Source organism: Triticum dicoccoides, chromosome 6A (assembly GCF_002162155.2).
Source record: "Triticum dicoccoides isolate Atlit2015 ecotype Zavitan chromosome 6A, WEW_v2.0, whole genome shotgun sequence".
Classification (NCBI taxonomy): domain Eukaryota; kingdom Viridiplantae; phylum Streptophyta; class Magnoliopsida; order Poales; family Poaceae; genus Triticum; species Triticum dicoccoides.
The window spans coordinates 402,098,581-402,107,497 of NC_041390.1; the positions used below are offsets into that span (position 1 = coordinate 402,098,581).

At 39.3% G+C, this 8,917-nt stretch overlaps 1 long non-coding RNA gene across 8 annotated transcripts; it reads left to right on the top strand.

The window, feature by feature from the left end:
* Positions 1–733: 733 nt before the first annotated feature.
* On the top strand, positions 734–6,818 carry LOC119317024. Of its 8 annotated transcripts, none has more exons than XR_005153476.1 (8): positions 734–1,205; positions 1,289–1,397; positions 1,501–1,723; positions 1,937–2,043; positions 2,142–5,296; positions 6,060–6,232; positions 6,409–6,490; positions 6,602–6,818. It is a non-coding gene; the product is annotated as an uncharacterized LOC119317024 (long non-coding RNA). The 8 variants fall into 8 exon arrangements; XR_005153474.1 differs by having other exon boundaries at positions 6,060–6,218; XR_005153479.1 differs by having other exon boundaries at positions 2,142–2,788; positions 5,217–5,296; positions 6,060–6,490.
* The last annotated feature ends 2,099 nt before the right edge of the window (positions 6,819–8,917 follow it).

Sequence of the window (8,917 nt, forward strand, 5' to 3'; positions counted from 1 at the left end):
CGTTAAACGATAGCGCTTGTTGGGAGGCAACCCAATTTTATTTTTATTCCTTGCCTTTTGCTCCTGTTTAGTAATAAATAATTTATTTAGTCTCTGTTTAGGTTGTGTTTTTGTGTTTAATTAGTGTTTGTGCCAAGTAAAACTGTTGGAAAGACTTGAAGAAAGTCTTAATATCTTGCTGTAAAAAACAGAAACTTTAGCGCTCACGAGAACTGCTGCCATTTTTATTTGGAAAGTGATATTTAGTTAATTCTTTTTGCAGATGATTAATAGATAAATTACTCACGTACAACAATTTATTTTAGAATTTTTGGGGTTCCAGATCTTGCTCTAGCTACAGATTACTACAGACTGTTCTGTTTTTGACAGATTCTGTTTTTCATGTGTAGTTTGCTTATTTTGATGAATCTATGACTAGTAAAGTAGTTTATAAACCATAGAGAAGTTAGAATATTATAGATTTAACACCAATATAAAAGGTAAAAGAGGCTAGCCAACTCCCTTCCAGAAGGCTCCCCCGATTGGGTCTTCGTGGGCCGTCGGATCTGGCTCTCGGACACGCATGACCCGTTGGATCTTCACGGCGGTTAAATCAGTTTTCACCTCACGATCGTTTTTCACTGGCCAATGACGAGTTGGCTCGCGTGGCACGCTGGTTGGCTGGGTCGCCTGTTTCCGCACGCAGGCCGTTTTGCCCAATCCCCACCACGCGCTCCGCACCCAATACCCCGTCTCCCCAGGCCCCAGCCCCCACCCGGACAAACCCTAGCCTCACCAAGCCCCACATCTCGCGCTCCTCCCTCCTCCATCCTCGTTAGCCGCCGCCGCCGCCGTTCTGCCTCCCTCCTCTCTCCCCTACAACCACGTCGCTGGGAGGAAGCCGCCGTTCGTGTCGCCATGCCGCTGCCGGGGTGTTGCGCACGCTTCGTTCCCCACAGCCCCTCCCTCATCCCCGCTCATCACCGCCGCTGCCTGCTACTCCCGGGGCGGCCGAGCGCCAACGGTGCGGCAATGGCTGTTCCAGGAGGCGAGGGCGAGGGCACGGGCGTTGGGCGTTGGGTGCGTGGACAAGGAGGGAGGAGTCAACTTGAGGGAGGAGATGAGAGAGGTGAGGGTTGGCAGCGATTGCAGGGAGAGGAGGAGGAGTCTGGAGGCAACGGACGATTTTTTTAGGGTGGTTGGCGACCTACAGCCTACAGGCAACGGTGAGCTCTCCCTTTCCCTGACTACGCTCCTCTCTCACATCAGATCGAATCGGACCCCTGATTTCTTTTTCTGTTTGATTCAGTCTGTAGCAGCAGCAGGCGACCTGCAGCAGCTCCTTCCTACCTTCCATGGACGAGCTCTTCGGAGACGCCGTCCAGCCCGACCACGGCCACGACTACCCCACGCACAAGGTCCCTTCCTGCTCCCCCACCTTCTTCCATGGATCAAGACGCTACATACACTGCTGCTGCTGTTTTTCAAATGAATGAACGAAACTTCCTTCCTTATTTCTAGAGGAAGGTTGATTCATTTGTCAAATTCATTCCACCGAAGCCATCTGCTCCGTCCACCAACCCGCCCAGAAAGGTAGTTACAGTGAATTGATGTTCGCACTGAGGCCGGAGGCGAGAGGCGAGGGCACGGAGGTCGGTGGCAAGTGCTCAGGAGAGAAGAGGAAGGCGGCGGCGCTGGGCGGTGGCTGCGGTTTACATGAGAGGGAGGTGACCCGCCCAGAAAGGTAGTTACAGTGAATTGATGTTCATATGAACTTCAATGATGTGAACTTTTTATTAGATCTGAGTTGCAATCCTCAATTTTTTTAGGTTTGAGTAGCAATGCTCCTGCTCTACTAGCTATGACATTTTCCATGCTTTTTCTTCTAATATCGTATAGCGTCCATGCTTGTGGGTTCAACTTGACGAGCTTTTTTCACCTTCCATCCTGTTTTAAGCTCTGTTGATGGATGATTTCTGCCATATTTATGGAGGGGGAGGACGCCAACTACTAGGAGAAGGATCAGTTTAGCAAGTACAGGATGTAATTCTCTTATGATTATGGGTAGATGCCTGCTTTATTTAGTTACCAGAGTTGTTCACTATTGAATATGCAAATTCAACATCCTTTATATAATGGGATCTTATGAACTCTTTTTGAAGATTGCTGAGAAGCGCAACCTTTTGATCTTCGAGAAGCGCAACCTTTTGATCTTCGAGAACCGCAAGTTTGCTGACATTGAAAACACATTCATTATGCAAGATGAATGGTGAGAAATGTGTTATTCCCTATCCTTCCATTCTATTTGCATATTCGCGCAGTATGCTTAGTTTTTTCCTTTCAAGATGAATATTCTACACATGAGAGCAATATACTTGGTATTATTCATGCTCATATAATTCCTGGACCTGGAATTGTTGATGGCTTGAGGCTTAAAGTATGTTATGTGTTGCATACCTAATAAATATTAGCAAGCTAATGTTGCAGCTTGACAGATGCTGTGATAACTTCTCCTTTTTCTGTTTGTTAATATCCACTTCGAACTGAGCAGCCATGATCCGGATTTCCTCTATGTAGCTATGAGATGCATGCAGTTCGTTATTGTGTATCGTGTGCTAAAACATTGATTATTTGACAATGAACACATGGCAATGCCTTAACTATTCAACTTGCCTAGCTCAGTATTTTAACCAATAGAGAAGTTTTTTTGTTGCTTTCCCTTTTGTTAGATATTTTGCTTTTTGTATGTTGAGGGGAGATGGATATGGCCTCAGGACTAAACGCACAAACCACATGAAGTGATCTGATGGTAGGTAAAGTATTTTTATTGGCAATGCTAATGTCTGGACCAGCTCAATGGTTTTAACTCTATGATGTTCTGTTTAGCATATCACATGTACAAATGCATATATACAAATTGTGGTAGGCAACTCACTATTTAGACGACACGACTATTCTCTTGATAAGGAGAGTCCCACCATACTCATGTGAGAGTTAGGCGTGGTAGTGGGTAGTGTTTTCTCATCATCCATTATGTGTTTCTTCTGTCTAGCTCGAAGTTGCTTAGTTAGATAATGATTCGCAAATTCCAGCATTGCATGTTGCCTGACACTTTTGCATTAGCATTGAATTGCATCCTGCATTTTTGCAGCCCGCGAGGCGTGTAAATGTTGGACTATTGTTTCTCCGCTGATGCACATGTTTCGCCACAGAGACAGTACTCTGTGTGTGTGTGATCTCTGGAATTAGTTTTTATGTTTCTCTTTGTTGAGTACTTTTGTAATCTCCACGGGTGTGTTTCGTATTTTCTATGTATCCTCTGTCATTCTTTTAAGTGTTTAATGTTTTCTTTTGTAGTTTTGATATTTAGGTGCAGTCACGTTTCATTTGTCGCATACCTGCACCCGTTAGGAAAATCATAGTTTCATTTCAATCATGTTTCTTTAAGTTGTTCAGTGTTTGTTCATTATGTAGTAGAGTAAGCAGTACATTCTGTCCATCAGTTAAATCACTCATGTCACATTCAGTTGATTGATTAGGTTTAGTTTTTGTTCATTTCTCTTTGTTCCTTCAGTTTTTTGTTCCTTTATTTAGTCATTGTGCTTGCATCATTTGCCAGTATTTTAGTCCATCTCAATAGACCCCTATGATTCTTGATAGTTTATCTCTTTCGTAGATCAGACTTTTCCACTTTGTTAGTTAGGCTAATTTATGCTTTTTTCAGTTTTTAGTCTTTACATGATTTAGTTGGACAATGTTTTTGGTATTTCAATAGTTCAGTAGTTTCATACTTTCATTTAATTAAATAGTCTTGTTTTTAGTCTCAGTACTTCAGGTTTAGTTTCCAAACAAGTACTTTTTTACTCATGTGGGTTTCGGTCTTTTGACTATATGTGGTTTTCAATCTTTTCATCTCTTGGTTTACTTGTCATTCTTAATTTATCCGCCTTACTATTCTCAGTCTTGTTTTTTATTGAGAGACACAACCTTTTCAATACACTTCTATTTTAATTTTTCATAACAACGGCTGTTTTTTTGTTGCAACTTTGACTCTATGCTATTAAAGTAAACCAAGTATATTAAAATAAACCAACTATATTCATATATGCCTCAGTAATTGGTACAGCCGATTTTTATCGAGAGAGACAACATTTCAAAACACTTATATCTTCATTTTTCATACCAACGAATATTTTTTGTGCTGACATGTGAGTTAATTATTTGGAAAAAATATAATCATGTATGTATTGCCAACAATTTTTATGTTTAAAGCAACCAATTTTGTGAAAAGAGTGGAGAGAAAGATACATGTGCAATTTCTTGATGTTACAGCGGATGGATGCTAGATCTTTAAACATAAGCACAGATGAATAGGTACAAATTCGAGGAAAGGCCAATGAAATAGTTGTCTGTACACATATGTGCCAGTTTTATACCTGGTTGTCTGGTTGCATTATTTGTCCGGTTTCAATTCAGTTTGAGTAGATTGTTATCCGTGAGCGATACTTGCCACTATTTGTACCCATGCACCAATTTACATACCTATTTTAGGCACAGAAACCAACCATGACTGAAAATTATGTATATATAATTTACTATGATTCATGGTGAGAAAATCATGATTTAATAAACGAAAGGTGGTTTGTTTTGCTAACAGTACTGAGTATAAATGTAAATCGCAGATCGTACGCTGCTGCTATGGGCTCCATGTTGTTTATGCTAGACAACACAATGGTGCTTGTGTTATCTATAGTTGAAGTCGCAGTTTAATATTCTTTGCTTTATGCTTGTGTTATATGTGGTTGAAGGGACATCCTTGTTAGTTTGCATGGTCTATGTAAGAAGGGGCAGTGCAATGCTTCTCAAGGTTGTTTATATTTTGATGGCTGTTGAATTCTGGACAATGGAGATGTGAATTTGTTACGTACATAGGTACTAGGCATAGGATACTTTACTCATTGATGACATGTAGTTTTAGAGAACTTCTAAAAATTCCAATTCAGGTTTTCTGTGTTCCATTCAGGAAGAACGCATAGTCTGCACTGGGGTATAAAATTATCTACTACTTACCTTTGTGTCTCGACATATGATTGTGATGCATCGTGCTGCCAGAGGCCAACATTATCCAGTATCATAGCGATGCTAAAAATGACTGTTGGTTACTCCGCATATTCTCATCTGATTTCTCATATATAGATATTAATTTCCTTTCATGGGAGGCCTTCATTACATTTCAGCGGCGGTTGCGGATGTGATTGGCGGTTGAGGGAGGGTCTCCGACTAGAGCAGCAGGAGCAAGGTGCTCGAGGAAGTTCAGGTTTGCCTCTAAATCCTCTCTCTTTCCTCCACTTTGTTCTTGCATTTAGATGATACAATTTGTGATCATGTGTATGTGCATTTATGAGATCTTTGCTGCTAGGCACAGAGTTTATGGTTACTGAAATTGGGTAATAAAACATGGTTGTTGTGCCTTTTTTCCTTGTTCTTTTTAAATGCAACATGACAGTAGCCAATGTCATATATCAGGGTTGTAAACCTATTAGATTTGGGACAGAGGAAAGTATGAAGATCTTCTTATTATTGCAAAGTAAAAGTTGATATTAGTGCCAACTTAGGTGATCTGGTCCGAAGGGGTATCTCAGCTTTATGAGTTGATAGTATATTTGCATCTAAGAATAAACCTTAGCTTTTAGATAGAATTTATGAGTGAAAGTATTCTGGTGTATACCATCCTTTGTGCAGGATTGTCATGGTTATTGTGTATGTCAATTTTGTTGACAAAATAGATCCAAATGATATCTTTTTCAGTGTCTTATGGTAGATATATTTGGTCTACTGTTTCATGCATTCTTCGGCTTTATGATTAATATTCCCAGATATTTGAACAAAATTTAGCTATTAAATATACATCCCAGGAAATTTACATTATTATAGTGGGGCACTCCTTTGCACGGTTTTCAGTATAAGAGATTTAACCTTTTTTGCAGTATCATTCTCCCTGACGGATTACATGTAGGTTGTTGTTCTAATTACAAGCATGCTTTCAGCTCATGGTTCTTATATTTTTGTATTTTCCATAGGACAATTTTCTGGATTAATATCTATACTGGAGATCTAGGAGTCCACCCGAATTCAGTCTCCAAGAAGCCGTTCATCCAGGATCCACCAAAGTTCAAATGATATGTGAAAAGCGTGTGCTAGATGTGGCCCCTATCCAGCGTTTTGACCGGTCCACTCAGGTGCTTTTGTCTAGGTGGTAACACAACAAGCTGCTTATATTATAGAAACTTATTGTACGTAGATTCGTATGTTCATTCTGCTTGCATGTTAGAGAAAGAGCTTCTGCCCCTATGTGAGTAATCCTATGGGAATTAGCAACGTTGGTTGTACTTTCAAGCGGGCTGAATCTAATGCAAGTTTTTGGAGCAGTTGGGTTCCAGAACAAACGACTAGGTATTCCCAAAGAGGTCATTCCACTGGTGGCTAGCATAATATCTTCATGTCGGGACAAGTAAGATGACATATCATTTCTTAAATAATATGCCGCTGTTCTCAATTTTTATTTCCTCTTCTTTTCTGCTACTTGCCTCACTAACTATGACCTCAACGATCTTTGGTGCAGCGATCCAAGCAAGCAACCATCATTCTACCAGCTCTTGTCATCGCTGAAGAAATTACAGTGGTTACATTGTTACAGAAAGCCTATGACAATTTGCGAGTGTTTGTGCAATATACTGGTTTTATGGCAGGTGCATGTATGAATTCAGATGGTAGTGGTCTCCTTGTTTATAGTTATAAGAATAATAAAAATATTGATAATGGTCTTTCCACTATTACAATCTCATAGATCACATTACCTGCTTCCATTAGAAAGGAATTGTGGCTCACAACCGTTTTTTATTGAGAGACACAACCTTTTCAATACACTTCTATTTTAATTTTTCATAACAACGGCTGTTTTTTTGTTTCAACTTTGACTCTATGCTATTAAAGTAAACCAAGTATATTAAAATAAACAAACTATATTCATATATGCCTCAATAATTGGTACAGCCGATTTTTATCGAGAGAGACAACATTTCAAAACACTTCTATCTTCATTTTTCAACGAATATTTTTTTGTTCCGGCTTTCACTCTATGCTATTAAAATAAATCAACTACTTTAAGATAAACCGGCTATATTATATCTTTTTTCCTTAGGTTTCTTATCTTTCCCCCTCTTTTTTTCCAAGAAATATATGCATGCCCAAGTTTTTCATTATGATAACCGTGTTTTGAAACTTGCTAAAAAATACAACCAAGCCAACTTTGCTTTCTCATCATACTGCATGTTTTCAAACTTGCTAAAAAAATATAGCCAAGCCAGCTTTACTCTCTCATCATCCCAAGAAATACATGCATGTATAAATTTTTCATCATGATAACCATCATTTCAAACTTGCTAAAAAAAATACAACCATGCCAACTTTACTATCTCATCATAGTGGCCATTTTTCAAAATTTCCCTTTTCCCAGACTATGGTTTAGTTCAAGGTTCTTGCAGCATGAAACTATTTTCATCGACAACATCTCTTCAGCGGGTCTCTGCGCCATTTGGCGCAACGGGTCAACTAGTATAAATAAAGAATGAGTTTATTACAGTACCTTGAAGTGGTCTTTTGTTTTCTTTCATTAACGGAGTTCATGAGATTTTCTACTCTAAGTTTTGTGTTGTGAAGTTTTCAAGTTTTGGGTAAAGATTTGATGGATTATGGAACAAGGAGTGGCAAGAGTCTAAGCTTGGGGATGCCCATGGCACCCCAAGATAATCTAAGGACACCTAAAAGCCAAAGCTTGGGGATGCCCCGGAAGGCATCCCCTCTTTTCATCTACTTCTATCGATAACTTTACTTGGAACTATATTTTTATTCACCACATGATATGTGTTTTGCTTGGAGCGTCTTGTATTATTTGAGTCTTTGCTTTTTAGTTTACCACGATCATTCTTGCTGTACACACCTTTTGAGAGAGCCAAACATGATTTGGAATTTTTTAGAATACTTTATGTGCTTCACTTATATCACTTATATAGTTTTGCTCTAGTACTTTACTTATATCTTTTAGAGCACGGTGGTGGATTTGTTTTATAGAAACTATTGATCTCTCATGCTTCACTAAGATTATTTTGAGAGTCTTAAATAGCACGGTAATTTGCTTAAATAATCCTAATATGTTTGGAATTCAAGAATAGTAAAAGAACTTTCTTATGGGTGTGTTGAATGCTATGAGAAGTTTGATGCTTGATGATTGTTTTGAGATATGAGGATGGTGATATTAGAGTTATGCTAGTTGAGTACTCCCTCCGTCCCAAAATTCTTGTCTTAAATTTGTCTAAATACGGATGTATGAAGTCACGTTTTAGTATTAGATACATTTGTATCTAGATAAATCTAAGACAAGAATTTTGGGACGGAGGGAGTAGTTGTGAATTTGAGAAATACTTGTGTTAAAGTTTGTGATTCCCGTAGCATGCATGTATGGTGAACCATTATGTGATAAAGTCGGAGCATGATTTATTTTTTGATTGTCTTCCTTATGAGTGGCGGTTGGGGACGAGCGATGGTCTTTTCCTACCAATCTATCCCCTAGGAGCATGCGCGTAATACTTTGTTTTGATAACTTGTAGATTTTTGCAATAAGTATATGAGTCCTTTATGACTAATGTTGAGTCCATGGATTATACACACTTTTCTCACCCTTCCACCTTTGCTAGCCTCTCCAATACCCTGCACCTTTCGTCGGTATCATACACCCACCATATACCTTCCTCAAAACAGCCACCATACCTACCTATTATGGCATTTCCATAGCCATTCCAAGATATATTGCCATGCAACTTTCCACCGTTCCGTTTATTATGACACACTCCATCATTGTCATATTGCTTAGCATGATCAT